The sequence below is a fragment of the Serinus canaria genome, chromosome 24, assembly GCF_022539315.1.
Source record: "Serinus canaria isolate serCan28SL12 chromosome 24, serCan2020, whole genome shotgun sequence".
Lineage (NCBI taxonomy): Eukaryota > Metazoa > Chordata > Aves > Passeriformes > Fringillidae > Serinus > Serinus canaria.
The window spans coordinates 4,484,417-4,503,452 of record NC_066337.1 but is presented as its reverse complement, the minus strand read 5'-3'; the positions used below and the strand labels follow the sequence as shown (position 1 = coordinate 4,503,452).

General features: G+C 50.6%; 1 long non-coding RNA gene across 3 annotated transcripts in view; it reads right to left on the bottom strand.

The window, feature by feature from the left end:
- LOC115484460 (uncharacterized) overlaps positions 1-19,036 on the bottom strand; it is a 133,836-nt gene that overhangs the window by 44,782 nt on the left and 70,018 nt on the right. For all 3 annotated transcript variants that reach the window (XR_007779499.1, XR_007779498.1, XR_007779497.1), the window contains exon 7: positions 10,246-10,363. This is a non-coding gene — a long non-coding RNA (uncharacterized LOC115484460). The remainder of the gene's footprint in view (positions 1-10,245; positions 10,364-19,036) is intronic.

Here is a 19,036-nt window from a genome sequence, read left to right as displayed (position 1 = left end):
AACCTGACCAGGATCAGACCCAATCAATCTGCTGAGCTGCCCCAATTTCCACCCACAAAACATCTTTTCTTTGGTAATTATCAATCACCCTGCTGCAGAAAGGTTCCTCCAATTTTTCTGAACTACTCAATCCTTGGAGAGACAGATGAATTTTAATGATTGAGATTATTAACCTAAAGGTTGATCCAGACTGGGAGGAACAGAATAATTTGTTTAATCATTATTATTATTTATAATTATTTAACATAGGGGAGAAAAATATCACCTTAAATGTCATCATGATGCTTTTTTAATTGCCTCGGATGAAATTCAGAATAATCATTACCCTGTAAATGTATACAGATCTAATTTTAAATACCCCAAGATGCTGGATATTTCTCTGGAAAATGCAGAGGATGCACATTCATTCCTGGATGGGGAATTGCAAAACCAGAAAAGAATTGATCAACCACTTATTGAAAATTAATTCTTCTCCCACCTCACAGCTGGGCTGTCATTTGGTAGAAGAAGAAGCTGAGCCAGGTAATTTTTTCTTATTCCCTCATTCCAGAACTTTAGGATGTGCCCTTTAGGAGCAGGGATGGCTTGTGGCTGCCTAAAAATGTGCTTTTAATTTGGAATATTTGCCTTGTGGATGGTCACCCTGAGGGATGCCCAGCACAGGGACAACTCCCACCTGGGAGGAATATCAGAGCCCAGCCCCACATGGGGTGTGCAAAACCACAGCAAATACACAAAAATCAACATTTCACAGGAATTGTTGCTGCTTTAGCTTGGTTTGGTGTTTGTTGGGGGATTTTTTTGGGGCTCATGCAGCTTCTTTTTGGAGATGAACAGCAAAAAAAGAAAAGAAGTTTTGGGATGGAATAGGGTGCCCAGAGGAGCTGTGGCTGCCCCTGGATCCCTGGCAGTGTCCCAGGGCAGGTTGGAGCAGCCTGGGACAGGGGAAGGTGTGGAAGGAGAAGATATTTAAGGTTCTCTCCAGCCCAAACCACTCTGGGGTTCACTGAAGGACAATCCAGCATCTCCAGGGCATGAACAGCACAAAAATGGGAAATGGGAAATGGGAAATGGGAAATGGGAAATGGGAAATGGGAAATGGAAATGGGAAATGGGAAATGGGGCTGCAGGGCTGCCCCACAAACCCACCCTAAAGCAGGGACAGCTCCTATCCAACAGTGCCATGGGAACTGGGCCCTCCCTGCAGGTTCTGGACTCTGGGATCACTTTCAGAGCTCTGTTTTCCATCCCCAGGGGCTGCAGAGACCCAGGGCCAGGAAAAACTCCCAGAGAACCCAAAAGATGGAAAGAGAGAACTAAAGGATCCCCCAGCCCAGTGCCAGGCAACACAGAGCTGAATTTGCTGCACTTCCAGCAGGTAACCCTGCATTTCTCCTGCTCCCACTTGATTTTCCAGCACCCTTGGACTTCCAACTCTCCATTTTCCCCTGCTCACATTTGGTTTTGTAAAGCCCTTGAACATTCAGCAGGTAACCCTGAATTTTCCCTGCTCACACTTGGTTTTCCAACACCCTTGGACTTCCAGCAGGTAGACCTGCATTTCTCCCTGCTCACACTTGATTTTCCAAAGCCCTTGGACTTCCAGCCCTGAGTTTTCCCTGCTCACACTCAATTTTCCAGCACCCTTGGGAGTTCCAACCCTGCATTTCTCCCAGCTCACACTCAACTTCCAGCAGGTAACCCTACATTTTCCCTGCTCAAACTCGATTTTGTAACACCCTTGGAGTTCCAACCCTGCATTTTTCCTGCTCACACTTGATTTTCCAACACCCTCGGACTTCCAACTCTCCATTCTCCCCTGCTCACCCTTGATTTTCCAACACCCTTGGGACTTCCAACCCTGAATTCTCCCTGCCCACACTCAATTTTCCAGCCCCCTTGGGAGTTCCAACCCTGAATTCTCCCTGCTCACACTGGATTTTCCAACACCCTGGGAGTTCCAACCCTGAATTCTCCCTGCTCACCCTTGGTTTTCCAACACCCTTGGACTTCCAGCAGGCAGCCCAGGCCTGTCCCTGCTCACACTGGATTTTCCAAGCCCTTTGTCCCCCCAGGAGGCTCAGGACAAGCCCTGCCATTCCCAGCCATTCCCTGTGCTGGGGACAGGCCCCTCCAGCCTGGCTGGGGAAACATTTGCATTTTCATTGGCACAGGTACAGCATTCAGAATTCTTTCAGGCCAGGCCAATTAAAACAAGCTGAAAACTGCTGAGTGAGGCACTTTCAGGCAGGATCTGCTTACATTCCCCCTCAGAGAAAAGCGGGGGGCCCACTTGCTGGAACTCTCTCCCTCTCTGCACAGCGTGGGGGTTTGAGCTTTTTTTTAAATTTTTTTTTCCCCTTTTTCTTTTTTTTTTCCCTTTTTCTTTTTTTCCCCCCCTTTTTCTTTTTAAGGTGGAATAACTTGTGCCCTTTACATCTCTTAGAGATGGGTGGCAGGACTTGAGAATGTGGCTTCGTTTTCAAACCAGGCTGTAAAAGCAAATTGAGGCATGGGAATTTTGTAAAAAAAAAAAAAAAAAAAAAAAAAATTAAAAAAAAAAAAGGGAAAAAATAAAGAAAAAAAAAAAAAACACCAACCCCAAAACTGGTAACTCTGCACAGATTAACACATTTACCTCCTTCACAAACCTTGCATGGTATTTTCTTAAAAAGGAATAAAGCCACATAATTAGCAATCAGTGGAAGCCTAAGGCTTTTCTGCCACCACAGAGACTATTCAATGCCTGCTGGCTCTCCCAACACACTCCTATTACTCCTGGGTTTCATTTTGGACAGCCTCTTTCAAACCTCAGCTGGGTTCTAAATGCAACCTGACAGGTTAAAAGATACCATTTTTATACCCCTGAGCAAATAAAAGAAAAAGAAAACCCCATCCTACCAGGGCTGCTTTATTTTAGAGTGATAATCCTTGAGAGGTGCAAGGCTGGGGAATGATGAAGGGTCCCAAGGATGGAGAGTTGTGTTCTGACCCCCAAAGGGTCAGGATTCTGCATCCACCCCTTTATCTTTGGGAAAACCCAAGGATTTTTATACTCCTGAGCAAATAAAATAAAATAAAAATAAAAATCCCATCCTACTAGGGCAGCTTAATTTTAGAGTGGTAATCCTCAAGAGGTGCAAGAAGGTTGGAGGAATGATGAAGGGTCCTAGGGATGGAGCCATCTCTGCTCCAAAGGGTCAGGAATCTGCATCCACCCCTTTTTCCTGGGAAAAAATCCCTGGATTGTTATACCCCTGAGCAAATAAAATAAAAGTAAAAATCCCATCCTACCAGGGCTGCTTTATTTTAGAGTGATAATGCTCGAGAGGTGCAAGGTTGGGTGAATGATGAAGGGTCCCAGGGATGAGGGATATGTTCTCCAGAGGGTCAGAATTCTGCATCCACCCCTTTATCCTGGGGAAAAAAACCAGGATTTTTATACTCCTGAGCAAATAAAATAAAATAAAATTTAAAATTCCATCCTACCAGGGCTCCTTTATTTTAGAGTGATAATTCTTGAGAGGTGCAAGAAGTTTGGGGGAATGATGAAGGGTCCAGGGATGGAAGGATATCTGCTCCAAAGGGTCAGGATTCTGCATCCACCAGAAGGGTGGGTTTATCCTGGGAGAAAACCCTGAGCAAATAAAATAAAATTAAATTTAAAATCCTATCCTATCAGAGCTGCTTTATTTTAGAGTGATAATGCTCGAGAGGCGCAAGAAGGTTGGGGGAATGATGAAGGGTCCCAGGGATGGAGAGTTGTGTTCTGACCCCCAAAGGGTCAGGATTCTGCATCCACCCCTTTTTCCTAGGAAAAAACCCTGGATTTTTATACTCCTGAGCAAATAAAATAAAATAAAATTAAGTTTAAAAGCCCATCCTACCAGGGCTCCTTTATTTTAGAGTGATAATGCTCGAGAGGTGCAAGGTTGGGGGAATGATGAAGGGTCCCAGGGATGAGGGATATGTTCTCCAGAGGGTCAGGATTCTGCATCCACCCCTTTCTCCTGGGAAAACCTTTTCTATTGGCAGTGCCAGAGCCCACAGTGGCCACTGCCCCCCTGCATGCCAGGACTGCCACAGAGACAGCACCTGCACGTGGCCCTCACCAGGCTGGGGGACTTTGGGCTGACCCAGCAGAACAAGCCAGGCCCAGGATTTGCACTTGCTGTCCTGGCTCTGAGGTGGGCTGCAGGGAGGGGAGGGGGCTCTGCTGGAAAACCTGGCTCTGTTTGGGCTCAGGCTGGGCTTCAAACAGAGACAGCAGGGAGAGGGGATTGAACCCAAATTTCACCTTGGTGAAACAGCACCGGGCTCACAGAAATACCAACAGCTCCCACCAATGCCTGAGCACCCAGAGCAACCAGAAACTGAATCATAACCAGAGACTAAATCACAGAGACTGAATCACAACCAGAGACTGAATCACAACCAGAAAATAAATCACAACCAGAAACTGAACCAGAACCAGAGACTAAACCAGAACCAGAGAGTGAAGCATAACCAACGACTAAACCAGAACCAGAGACTAAATCATAACCAGAGACTGAATCACAACCAGAGACTGAATAATAACCAGAGACTAAATCACAACCAGAAAATAAATCACAACCAGAAACTGAATCATAACCAGAGAGTGAACCATAACCAGAGACTAAACCAGAACCAGAGACTGAACCATATCCAGAAACTGAATCATAACCAGAGACTGAAGCATAACCAATGACTAAACCATAACCAATGACTAAACCATAACCAGAGATTGAACCATAACCAGAGACTGAACCATGACCCTGCCCCCTCATCCCTCACTAGTTGTCCCCAAGGTGTCCCTGAGAGGTGCAAGAGGAACAGAGCAGGGGACAGAGAGGACGGGAGGCCGCAGCAGTGCAGCAGCAGCAGCAGCAGGTTGCCCAGCAGCAGCAGCAGCAGCAGCACAAACAGCAGCAGCAGAGCAGCAGTGCAGCAGCAGCAGCAGGAGGTTGCCCAGCAGCAGCAGGAGGTTGCCCAGCTCATCCCCCAGAGGAGCCAGCTCTCCCCCCTGCTCTCAGAGCCCTGCTCTAGGAACAGGCACCCCAAGGCCTTGGCCAAGCAGGACCTGAGGGCTGCTCTGGATCCAAATCCTTCTCTTTTCCAAAGGCTCCCGGGTGCCCCCTCAGTGACCTCGAGCAGCTCAGCTGTCACCTGGCACACAGGTGCCTGCAAAGGCATTGATTGATTTCACAGGGCAGACAGAAAACGGCCACCAGCAGCCCCTGAAGCACAGGGGACGTGCCACCAGCATCCTGTGAGCCCAGCTCTGCCTGGACTGAGTGAGGGCTCACTGAGCTCTGGAAGGGCGAGCACATCCTCAAATTATAGAAATAAAGGATATTTATTTTATTGTATTTATATATTTATTTTATAGAAATAAATTCTATCGATATCTATATAAAAATTATATAAAAATTATAAATTTATAATAGTATATGAATAAATAGATAAAAATAAAAAATACAATATAGAAATAAATAGATAATAAAGATAAAAATATAAATTATAGAAATAAGTAGATAAATCAATAGATAGAAATAAATATATATTATATCAATAAATTGATAAATAAATAAATAAATAAATATAAATTATAGACATTAATAGATAAATTAATATAAAAATAAATATCAATTATAGAAATAAATAGAGAAATAGAAATAAAAATTATATTGATACAAATTATATCAATAAATAGATAAATAAATGAAAAATATATATAAATTATAGAAATTAATAGATAAATTAAGAGGTAGAAAGAAATATAAATTATAGAAATAAATATATAAATAAATAGAAATAAATATAAATTAGATAAATTAATAGATAAATTAATAGATAGAATAAATATAAATTATAAAAATAAATAAATAGATAGAAATAAATATAAATTATAGAAATAAAATATAAATAAATAGATAAAAATAAATATAAATTCCATCAATAAATAGAGGGCCGTGTGTGACATTCAGTGGGGACTTTGATGCTGGAGTGTGAGCACTTGCAAGGACCCAGCTGTCACCTCCCCTTGCTGCCCTGCTCCCCAGCCCCTCCTCTCTCTCAGATATCACCTCCCATCCCTCTCATCCAGAAGCCATCATCTCTTTTATCTGGTGGGAGTTTTTCCTGCTTTCTTCCCCTCCCTGAGGAGCCTCATGTGATCTCCACCTGGATTCACCTGTCCACTTCAAAAATCCAACAGCAGCAAACAAAGTGAAACATCCTCCAGGCAGAGAGCTCATCTCCAGGTGGAGGGGATGGTGAATGGAAATCCAGGCAAGAAGGGAAAGAACACAGAGAAAATCTTTGCAGCTGAGCTGCCCTGAGGTGGATCAAGGTGCCACCTGCCTAGGACACTTTCTAGTGACATTTGTATGGCCATCCCCAAGCTGGCATTCCCTCAGCCACGCTTTTCCTCCTGCTCTTCAAGAGGGAGTAAAAAAGAGGCAAAAAAATAAAAGAGGGGAGCAGGAAACACTCACTGGGCCACGTCCTGAGCGATTCCCAGGACGTGCCCATTCCCTGAGCGTGCCCAGCTCTCCTGCTGTCCCCTCGAGGATGGGATTTTCCACTCCCACCTTTCCCCCTCCCACTTTTCTCCCTCCCTGCCGGCCCCAGCCTGCTGAGCCCAGCAGGGCAGATTAGATGGGAGCAGTGCCCGGAGCCCCGGCTCCCCCAGACAGCCTGGAGAGATAAAAGCAGCCAAACACTGTCCAGACCAGCCAGGGCAGCTCCAGCAGCTCCCTCTGGGTGACACCTGGGGCTGGGGACACTCCAGCAGCTGCCCTGCCAGCCCCAGAGGCAGAACCACTTCTTCCTGCACACCCTGTGCTTAAACAGAAATCTGACTGCCCAAAATATGCAGAGGAAACCTTCTCTGAGCAGCAAGGAGCTGCTGCTGGGGGTGCAGCCAGTGCCAGCCTGCAGGAATGTCACCCAGCTCTGCTGAATGTCACCCAGCTCTGTCTGTCCCTGCAGGGTGGCACTGTCAGGGTACACAGCTGCAGGGTCGGTGTCCCCAAGAGCTGAGGCCCAGCAGAGCTGTCCCCACTCCCCCAGGGGAGGGCCCAGTTCCCATGTCACAGCTGGACAGGAGCTGTCCCTGCTTTAGGGTGGGTTTGTGGGGCAGCCCCATTTCCCATTTCCCATTTCCCATTTTTGTGCTGTTCATCCCCTGGAGATGCTGGATTGTCCTTCAGTGAACCCCAGAATGGTTTGGGCTGGAGAGAACCTTAAATATCTTCTCCTTCCACACCTTCCCCCCCTCTCTGGTGACACAGCAGCACAAAAATCCCCAGTGCCACTGGCAGGGCAGCGTGCAGGGGACTGTCCAGAGCTGGAGCTGTCACATTTATCTCAGACTGCTCCAGAGCTGCTTGGAGCCGTCGGGCAGAGCACACAAAGGGACCATTCAGGGCAGCCCAGCCCCAGAAACAAAGCAGATGCTTTGGGGGAGATTGCAAAGGAGGCACAGAAGGTTGGCAAAGCTCCTGTCCCAGATCAGGGCCCATCTCCAGGCAGCACCGGGAGCAGCCCTGGGGCACTGTCTGCAGGAAGGGCAGCCTGGGGGACAGAGCCTGGCAGCCAGCAGGGATGCAGAACTAAACCAAGGCTCAGAGGCAAGCAGAGCTTTAAACTCTTCCACCGAGTTTGGCTGCTGAGGTCTGTTGGGTTTTGGGTTTTTTTGGTTTTTTTTTCCCTCTCACTGTTCTGGCAAATTAAGGAGTGGAGTGGGAAAGCAAAACCTCCCCTGTGACCTGCTGGGAGCTTCACTCTGGGAAACACCCGAGGGGCCAAGGTGCAGGGAATGTGTGCTGGAGGGGAGGTCTCAGAGGCTGCAGGGTGGCACTGAGCGATTCTGAAGCTCTCCTAAAAGAGGATGCAATAAATCAGGTCTGAAACCAGGGACTGGCCCAAGCCAGGTCAGTGTTGTGTCTGGAAAGGAAAGATTCAAATGCTGTAAGTGAGGGGGAAAAAAAAAAACAACCCAAAACCAGTTTGAAATGAACTTCCTACTTATTGAAAGACCAACCCAAACTGCTTTTTTGCTCCCAGCTGGTATTTCAGGAATGAGCCCGACCAAAGGCACCTGGTCTGGTTTTACAGACTGAACCACTTTTGGAGAGGAGTCAGGAGGGCTTTGGACAAAAACAGCAGAGGCCCAGACACGGAGGCTGCCCTGGGAGAGCGTCCCAGCTGTCTGCTCAGCCTCAAACCTCTCCAGGGCAGGCAGGGGGACCTGTCAGGGGTGGCTCAGCTCCGAGCTCGGGGACAGCAGGGAAAACCCTGGCTCCAGGGAGCCTGCAAACCCTGAGCAGGCAGGGCAAGGGGACTGTGAGCAGCAAAGGTGGATGTTGGAACTCAGGAGAGCAGCAGGAGGAATCCTGGCAGGACCTGGATGGCCAAAGCACCTGCTGGCCCTGAGCTGGGAGGTTTGCAGTGGTGCCAGGGTGAAGCAGCCCTGCCCTCCCCAGCAGGCTGGCACAGCCCCTTCCCAGCCCTGCCATGCCATGAATCCCAGCAGGGTTTTGGGAAAGCCCATCCAGTGCCACCCCAGGGACACCTTCCACCATCCCAGGGTGCCCCAAACCCATCCAGCCTGGCCTTGGGCACTGCCAGGATCCAGGGGCAGCAACCCTGTGCCAGGGCCTGCCCACCCTCTGATCACCTTCCTATCTCATCCAAACCTCTCCTCTTGTGGCTCAAAACTGATCAACATTTAGCTCTGGGCCCAGCAGCACCTCCAGCCCAGCCCAGCCCATCCACCCTGGAGCTCTGTGCATTCCCCTGCAGTGAATTCACCCAGGCTCAGGCACCTCCCAGCCCCTTCCCAGCCCTGCCATGCCATGGGCAGCACAGGGATCCAGCACTGCCTCAAACAAAACAAATCCTGGCAAGAAACGTGTGGGAAACACTGCAGGGCCCTCCTGGAGCTCCCCAAATCCTGCCCCCTGCTCACAGACAGTCCAGCAGGGTCAGGAGCTGCCAGAGTGCAGTGCCTGCTCTCTGGGCATCAGTTCTGGCAGCCTGGCTTCTCAGGGCTTTCCTTCATGGGATCCCAGCATGGTTTTGGTTGGAAGGAACCTCAAAGCCCATCCAGTGCCACCCCAGGGACACCTTCCACCATCCCAGGGTGCCCCAAACCCATCCAGCCTGGCCTTGGGCACTGCCAGGATCCAGGGGCAGCCACAGCTTCTCTGAACAACCTCTACCAGGCCTGCCCACCCTCTGATCACCTTCCTATCTCATCCAAACCTCTCCTCTTGTGGTTTAAAACTGATCAACATTTAGCTCTGGGCCCAGCAGCACCTCCAGCCCATCCACCCTGGAGCTCTGTGCATTCCCCTGCAGTGAATTCACCCAGGCTCAGGCACGGGGGGCTCTGAGCTCCACTCAGGGCCTCTTGTTGCTGCCACGGAGCAGGAAAATGCCAAACATGGCTCATACCAATCCCACCTCTCACTAATCTGTTTTGTCAGCTCATCACAATCTTGAAAGCAACCTTTAAGTGCTGGGAGGCATCCTGGTTTCTAATTAGGCTCAGTCACATTTTGTGGTTTAGTCAAGCCAACCTGGCTCGCTGCTGCAGCTCCAAACATGTGCACTTGAAATCAGTTTTTCCACTCTGAAAAAAAAAGATAAGGGCCCCAGTTTCCTCCTCTCAGATAAGCTGGAGGAGAAAGGAACATGAAGTCATGTCCCTGCCACCCCAGATCCGTGTGGCTCTGTCTCTCCACTGCCCCAGCTGGGCTCTGCTGGCACCCAGAGCCGGAAATTGAGGCACAGGATACTCCAAGGGTGGAGAGTAAAAGGATCCAGGGATTTCTGAGCCATCAGAAAAGGTTTGATAAGCTGCTGTTCACTGCCACTGTTATTTGTGTTTTCAGGAGTGTCACGGTGTTCTCAGCACGCTGCAAACCAGCCAGAGCTCACAGACTTTCCCAACTGACTACAAAATGCAAAAAAGGCACAAAATTCAAAACTGACTCACTGTGCCTGATCATAAAGCACTTCCTGAAGCTTTTCACCAGCCATTTGCTTCCTATCAGAAAAAAATTGATCTAATCCAATTTATTGAATCATTTCAGCTTTGCAACTCTGTAATTCCTGACACCAGAGCATTTCCACTGTGCCATTTGGATCACCCCTAAAACCATCTGCAGGGCCTGAGGGATCAGGGATGCTCCTCAGGGCTCAGAAGGCACTGACCTGGAGCAGAGGTGACACACAGGACTCCTTGGGATTCAGCTTGAACCTTGGTAATCCCTCCCTGGCAATCCCTCCTTGGCCATGGCATTCCCTTCTCACCCAGCTGCCAGAAGGAGATCTGAAATGAAAATAATTCACATCAATCACTCATGGCTTTGTTGTTTGGTGGGTTTTTTTCCCCTGCTGAGCATCCAAACCCACATTTTAGATAAACAAACAGCACAAAGCATTTGGCCCCAGCCAAACCCTGGCTCTGAACAGATCCGGGTGAGGCACCGGTGGCTGGGCCCTGTCAGAGGGAATCCTGTGAATTCACCCCCCTCAGCTGTGCTCATTATTCCCACCCCAAACCCAGACAGCTCCCATGGACATGCCCTGAGGCTTGGGCACATCTCACTTACCTTCAGGGACTGCCTGAGGAAGCTGAAGGTGAGGGGCATCCCCAGGGCACTGCCACAATGGCACGGGGGGCTCCTCTGGGGGCTGCATCTCTCAGCATCAGCCCCAGTGCCTGAGGGCAAGGCAAAGCAGCTGCTGGGAGCCAGCCAGAGCCTCAGACCCAGCCTTTTCCTGGGCTCCCTCATCCTGGCTGCTCCTTCCTCCCACCCCAGACAGCAGCACCTGGGCAAGGTGCAGCCCAGCCCAGCAGGGAGGGCGCAGGGGCTGCCACCCTCACCTCACCTCACCCAGCCCATCTTCCCTTCCCCAGCTCCAGGAGACACCAGGGAATTGCTGTCCAGGTGGGGATCAAGGGCAATTCAGCCCTGAAACCCTGCAGAGCTCTGCCTTGTGTTTGCAGCTCCAGTTTTGCTGAAAAGGGATTAATTAATGACTGGTGGACAAGCCCAGAGTGCTTCTCTGGCAGCTCTGCTGTCACTATGGAGATCCTGCACTCCATGGCTGGTGCCACACCTTATCCTGGCAGGAGGATGCCCACACCCAGCCAGGATCCCACATCCCCCCTTGTGGGAATCCATCAAATCTGAGGGGTTTGGGAAAGCTGCAGGAGGCCTCAGAGGCAGCAGAACTGTGACTGGAGCTGAGCAGGAGCTGTGAGATTGGTCAGCAGAACAATTATGGAAGAAATAGAAAAGGACAAATGGAGCAATGGTCTGTGTGTTAAGGCTTGTCTGGAATAACTCCCTAAGCTGCAGAAGTTTATCTAGTGAGATATTAGGGAGTTTTAAGCTGAATACTGGAGCTCTGTGCATTGTGTTTGAGGCTCACAGCAGGTGTTGTATCTGAAATAAGCCAGCTTTGTTTAACCAGAGGTACCTGTGCTTGCAGGGGTGGGATGGAACCACTGTCAGTATAGAATATATACCATACAGATATAAATACTGTCAGTGTGCTTTGGGCAAAAAACTTTTCAAGTGAGTTGTAGCATTGTCTTTAGGCTGCTGCCTGGGATGTGAGCTGCTGGCATTTCCCATTGCCATACCCATGGAATGAGAGGGATGCTGGAAAATAGAACAGCTCAGGACCCCTTCCCCAGCAGTCCTGTCCTGGTGGTGATTTGTGCACAGCCCCTGGCTGTGACCCCCCTGAGCTGTGGGAGCTCTGGTGGAGCTGCTCCAGGGTTCCCCCTGTGCCAGGGGAGCAGAGAGCTCCATCCTGGCCTGCAGATGGTTCCCCCTGTCCTTTGGAGAGGCTGAATGACTTTTCAAACCTTTGATTCCTGATGTATTCACTTCAGGAGACACAAAAGTACAAAGCCTCAGCATGGAGTGACTCCCTCGCTTGCTTTATGATTTTGTTGGGTTTTTTCCTTCCCACCCCCCCACCCCTTGTCTTTTCTTTTCTTCTCTCCCTGGACAGTTTTATAATTTTGGCCTGTGGCCAGAAAGTCTGTCCTGATTAGCCTGGGCTGGCTGTGAAACACCTGCAGCCCATTAGAGCAGGAGGAGAGGGAAAAAAAAAGAAAAAATCCCTTGTCATAGGTGAAGTAATGACCACTCCTTCCTTTGTTTTAACAGCAGAAGGACAGTCAGGAGGAGACCCAAACAAACCCACGGTTCTGCCCCCTCCCCTGCCCCTGCCTGCTCCCAGCTGCAGCCACTGGCTCAGTTCTGCCTGGTAGGTGACTCCAGTAATTTGTTGTCACTCCAGCCCGGTGAGATTTACAGGTTATTACACAGGATGTGCCCTTGCTGCACTTGGGCAGTGCCCCCTGCACCTGATTTCGTGTCTGTGAGGAGCCAACCAGGCACAAGCAGGAGGAAAACCCTCTGGGCAGGTCACAGCTGCACTGGCTCCTTGAACCCCTCCAGTGTCCCAGCTGCTCCTGGCTCAGCCACCACCAGGGCCAGCAGGGCCTCCAGGGTGGCAGAGGGCTCAGGAGGGGACAGGTGCCAGTGCCACAGCCCCAGAAGGGTGACAGGGCACAGCAGAGGTGCTGCAGTGGCACTCAGGGCAGCACTAAAGCTCTTGGCTCTGGCACAGCGCAAAATTTTTTATAAAAAACACAGAAATTGTCACGACCTGGGTTCAGGGTGGCACTGGAGTACAGGGTGGCACTGGAGTACAGGGTGACAATGGGGTACAGGGTGACACTGGGGTAAAGGGTGGCACTGGGTTACAGGGTGACAGTGGGGTACAGGGTGGCACTGGAGTACAGGGTGACACTGGGGTACAGGGTGACACTGGGGTACAGGGTGGCACTGGGGTTCAGGGTGGCACTGGGGTACAGGGTGGCACTGGAGTACAGGGTGACAATGGGGTTCAGGGTGACACTGGGGTTCAGGGTGACACTGGGGTACAGGGTGACAATGGGGTTCAGGGTGGCACTGGAGTACAGGGTGGCACTGGAGTACAGGGTGACACTGGGGTACAGGGTGGCACTGGGGTACAGGGTGACACTGGGGTACAGGGTGGCAATGGGGTACAGGGTGGCACTGGGGTACAGGGTGACAATGGGGTTCAGGGTGGCACTGGAATACAGGGTGACACTGGGGTTCAGGGTGGCACTGGAGTACAGGGTGACACTGGAGTACAGGGTGACAATGGGGTACAGGGTGGCACTGGGGTACAGGGTGGCACTGGGACACTCAGAGGCTGCAGCTCCGATCTCAGCTGAAAGCCCAGCCCATGGTTCCCCTGCAGGACTCTCCACCTGGAGAGGAGCCCCACTTCTGGTCCCAAACCCCTTCCTAAGATCTGCTTGTACACCAGGACTGCTCCAGAGAGGGCCTTGGTGGCCTTGGTGCCTGCTGAGGGTCAAAACGTCCTCAGAGCCCTCCTGCTGGGCAGGGCCACGACCAAAACACACCTGGGATGGAGGGAACACCTCAGTGAGACCTCAGAACACACCTGGGATGGAGGGAACACCTCAGTGAGACCTGAAAACACACCTGGGATGGAGGGAACACCACAGGGAGACCTCAAGATAGACCTGAGCTGAAGGAAACACCACAGTGAGACCTAAAAACACACTTGGGATGAGGGGAAGGCTGCAGTTACACCTCAAGTAGACCTGGGCTGAAGGAAACACCTCAGTCAGACCTGAAAACACACCTGGGATGAAGGGAAGGCCACAATTACACCTCAAAACAGCCCTGGGCTGAGAGGAACACCACAGTGAGACCTGAAAACACACCTGGGATGAAGGGAACACCACAGTGAGACCTGAAAACGCAGCTGGGATGAGGGAACACCACAGGGAGACCTGAAAACGCAGCTGGGATGAGGGAACACCACAGTGAGACCTGAAAACACACCTGGGATGAAGAAAAGGTCACAGTGAGACCTCCTGGGGTGGGGACACCTCTCTGAAAACCCGTGTGTGTCCCAGGGACAGGAGCTGGGGGGACAGAGGTGCAAACCATCCATGCTGCTCCACACCTGAGTGATGACAACAAAGTGGGAGCTCCAGGGCAGCTCCAGGAGTTCTGCTGCTGGCAGCATCTCCAAGGGCTGGGGGGCATTTCCATCCCAGCAGCTCAGCCAGCCAAAATGTCAAAAAACCCAGAGTTCCTCCCCAAACTCGCTGTGTTTTCATCACAGCTCTTGATGTAGCTGCAAGGCACTGGAGACATTTACGCCCCAGCAGCTGAATTTTTTTAGTTCTGCATCCACGGGAGTTCAGCCATCAATAAAAGAGAAAAGAAAAATTTGTGACCACGAGGGACTCTGTCAAATATTCCTGCTGCTGTCCTGGAGCATGGAAAAGCAAATCTGCTGCTGCACACAGGTCTGACTATTTGCATTTTTAATAATTCAAGAGTTTAATTAGTATCATGCCCTTAATCAGAGGCTGAAAATACAGCTGAAGTCATCAGAGCTTAATTAGTTTAAAAAAAAAAAAAAAGATTCTGCAGTGAAAATGTCTCGACTAACACAGAGTCTGTCCTCAGCTTTGGGCTTCAAATGAGCTTTTACCTGTTGCTTCTGATTTTCAGTTCCAGCCCAGCTCAGAATAACTTAAAATCCTCAAACAAATCAGCTCATTTCCCTGTTTATCGCTCTAAACTCTTCCACAGCTTTCTTGAACTAGACTGAGAAAAAAAAAAAAAATCAGTTTGAAGATAATAAATCAAATTAAACCAGGTGTATCCCATGAGCTGCATGTGAAATTCCCCTCTGCAGGAAATAAAACCTCCAGAAGTGTCTCTGGATCTTCAGTCAGGTCAGCAGGAGCACATTCCTGGGGGGGATCACTGGCTGGGCAGAAAATCCCCTCTCAGCAGTGGGACTGGGAGCTCAGACTGGTCCCAGTTGGTCACTGGGTGGTGAAGCCTGGCAGGTTCAGGGGAGTTATCCCAGTTTGGGATGAGCAAATCCAAAATCCAAACCCATCCCTGCCCTCCCTGCAGGCTGGTGGGGCTGTGCAGGACACCCTGGATGGGCTTTCCCAGCAAAATTCCATTTAATGCTGGAATTCCTCACTGCCCTGGGCCCTGGGGACTGAGCACAGCCCCGGCTCCAAAAGGGATTAGTGAAATTCATGGAAATTAGGCCAATCCCAGGCAATTAAATATGCAAATCCGGATGCAACTTCCAGTTCAGGAAGTCAGGCAGCCTCATGCCCTTCCAGCTCTGATTTACTTGGAAAAAGGAAGCCAGAGAAAGTTCTCACCCTGCCAAAACTGTCCCCTGGCTCCGAGCATTAGTGAGAATCACATAAATCCATTTTTTTCTTTGGCAGGAGGAGGGGGATACATTTTCCCTCAGCAAGGATATCACAGCCTGCTGCTTCTTTCCCTCTGCAGCTCCTGAACCTCTGGGTGACCTCCCAGCTCGCTGTCCCCTCAGGAATATCCCAGATAAATCAGAGAAACCCACTGGAAGGTGATAGCAGTCACAGATAGCACTGAATTCCATCCTGCAGGGAATTAGGAACCCAGGCACTTCTGCACCTAGGAAAGGTCTGCCTGGCTCAGACTGAAACAAAAAATGGGTTTTTTGGGAGCACCAGGCCAGAGGAAGATGCTGGAAATTCAAGACGGAAAAATCAAAGTTGGTTTGTCCACCAGGAAAGTTTCCTGTAGCCCCAGCACAGTTTGATTTGTTCCTGACACTCCTGGGGGAGCTTTTATATGTATAAATAAATATAAAATGGGTTTATACATCTAAATAAATTTAACATAAATACATTTTCTCCCGTGGCCTCATTCCCTTTGAACCCTGCTCAGCTCCTGACCCAAGGAGCAGAATTTGGCCTGGATTTTCTGCTCCCTTACCTGCCACAGGAATTCCCCCCTCTGCTCCTCCTGAAGGTGTTCGGGGGCTTTGCTGCAGAGCAGAGGACAAGATGACAAATGAGCCATCAGCCAGCACAGGAATGCAAGTGAGGCTCAGCTATTTTTAATTAGGGAGCGTTGACAGCTGACTGAATTCCCTGACACTGCAGGGAAAGGCTCCCTGACCCAGCCACCATGGGCCACCCTCCTGTCAGGACCCAGGACATCCCTCTGGCTGCCCTGGAGGGCTCCAGACCTGGCAGGGGGCTCAGAGACCTTGGCATGGAGGCAAAGCTACCTCTGCCTTGGATTTTAACCCGTGGAAAAATCAACTACCAGCTTTGTGTGAGCCACGAGAGTCTGAGTGGAATGTTGGTGGATTTATCACAGGGTGAAAATGTAGAATTTTGGGGTTTTTAGAATGGGGGATCAGGAGGAAGGATGGAGGGATTTGGGGGGAGATTCCTCTGGAGGAATTGAGACCTGGCAGGGGGCTCAGAGACCTTGGCATGGAGGCAAAATTATCCATGCCTTGGATTTGAGCCATGGAAACAATTCCCAACTTTGGGTGAGGAGTTACAAGCCACAAGGGTTTGAGTAGAATGACAGTGAATTTATCACAGGGTGAAAAAGATGAATTTGGGGATTTAGAATGGGGGTTCAGGAGGCAGGATGGGGGAATTTGTGTGTGTCCTGTCCTTCTTCTCCTTGTCCTCCATCTCCTGTTGGGATGGTGGCACTTTTGGATGGGTTTAGAGTAGAAGCTCACTGTCTGACACAGGTGATGGGGATTGGGAAGTTATGGTAAATAAAGCACAGGTAGTTTTTAGTATAAAAAGCCAACAGCACCCCGAGGGCAGGGACTGTGCCACAACCCGACCTGCAGGACAGAGCTCAGCAGGGCAGGGAAGGAATGGAACAGATAAGAGAAAATGAACAACCCTGAGAACCAGAACTGAGCAATCCCAACTTCTTTGAGCACAGGGCTGGGAAAAAGAGACTTTTTAATACCTCAGGGGTGATTTCAGCAACAACTCAAAACCCAGGACCCTCTGAAGGCCGGGCTCCATCAGTCCCACTGGCTCTGTTATTTATAACATAAATTATAAATTGATCTGTTATTTATAACATAAATTATAAATTGACATGCACGCCATCTGCACTGATACAGGGCTCACCAAAGCCAGGCTGCCACCAGGCTGCAGACCCTGCCAGAAACGTGGCCAGGCTGAGCAGCAGGAGGAGGCAGCAGGTGAGGGGAGGACAGCCAAGGTCGCCGTGCTGGAGGCGCCAGCACTCATCCCCAAGAAATGTTCTGGAGGTTTGGACAAATCCAGCTGTTATTTTCATTTTTTGGTTGGTTAAAGCAGCAATAGGTTGAGCAGGGGAGAGGCACAGGGACAGGAAGAGCAATTCCTGCTGTAAGGCAGAGAAGGGACAAGGCAGGGCCTTTTCTCAGGGATGGGCTTTGTCAGCCCACAGCTCACAGGGAGGGTTTGACTGAGAAATACCAAAGTGACCTGGATTTGGAAGGGTAGGGATTCACCTGGCTTCATGTAAGGACTCTTTGGCAGAGCTGGGAGCACAGTCCAGGTGTCCAGCTCACACTGGCACAAGAGACTGGCACAAAAGTGGCACCAGACAGCCCTGGGGAGATGTCAAGAGGAAAACACCAACCACAAAGAGAGAATATGAAACTCCCTTTTGTTCTCAGAGCTCTCCCAGCAGCGATTCCAGCAGCTGATCCCTTTACCTTGAGCTCACTTGTTGGCTGTAGCAGAGAGAGAAAGGAAAGGTTCCCTTCCAGCCTTTCCAGAGGGCCACAGGGAAGAGGGAAGAGCCAAAGTCACCCAGATCACGTAGGAACTTGGCACGAGCCAGACAAATACATTAAGGGCCATCATCAGGAACTTTCCAGGCTGGCTGCAGGCTGGGAGGGGGCAGAGCTGCTCTCTGCTGTTGCTAAGAGAGCCCCCCCAGCCCTGCTCTCTGCCAGCCCAATCCACAGCTTCCTCCTCCCATTGGCTCCGCAGCCGCATCGAACCATCCTGACAGCTTCTCCTCCTCCTCCTCCTCCTCCTCCTCACCCTGCTGCCTTCTGCCTGTGGCCTGTCACCAGGGGAGAGCCAGCCAGCCACGGAATCAATAGTTTGTGCAGGGCTGCATTTGCATTCCAGCCCTGCCTGCCCGTGTCTCGGCACTGCCAGCCGTGCCCACGGAGGAGGGCAGGGGTGGCAGGTTGGTACCTGCAGTGCCACAGCCAGCAGGACCCAAGGACCATCAGCATCCTGCCCGGGCTCTGCTCAGGGCCAGCTCCTTCCCAGCAGCCTGGCTGAGCTGGTGTCCCCAGCTCGGTGCTCTCTAGACACCAGGGGAAGTGTCACAGTGATGCCCTCTGCAGAGAGAGTTTAGGAAGATTTTTGGTCTGAAAGGACCTGGAAATCTTCTGGAGCAGGCAGAGAGTGTGGGAACACACCCCAAAGCCACAGAAAGCTTCCTTGGTGGACCAGGTGCTGCTTGGGCACAGCCAGGCTGCAGAAATTTGGGAACAGGGACATCCTGGTGGTGGGCAGTGAAACACAGCAGCACTGGGACAGCTCATCAACCCACCCCAGAGCCAGGCAGGATTTGGGAGCAGGCACAGGGAAGGGACAGAGGAGCTGGGACGGGTTTCCAGCACCCAGCAAAACAGGCTGGGACTGACCCTGGGCATCAAGGAGACACCAAAGACCCAAATATTGCCCCTGGCTTTGGGACAAACTGGGAGAAAGAACTCACTCAGCGGTGACAGCGACCTGGGGGCCAGGAGAGGGGTGAGTAACTCCAAAAGCAAAGCCAAGCAGCTGATGAGCTGTCCCCAGGCACACTGGGACAGCAGGGAACAGCAGCCCTGTGGCTGTTTGCCTTCCCCACTCAGGTGAGTCAGCATCCGGACTAAGGAAGAAAAACTGGAGTTTCCTTTTCTGTCCAGGACAGCAAGAGGTCAATGAACCCAGCAGAGCCATCCACTGGATGGACACTGTCCCTAAATGCCAGAATTTCCCATCCTGGACCTTCCCCTCACTCCCTGTTAGGCAGAGTTCTAACCCAGACTGTTGTAAAATAACACAAAT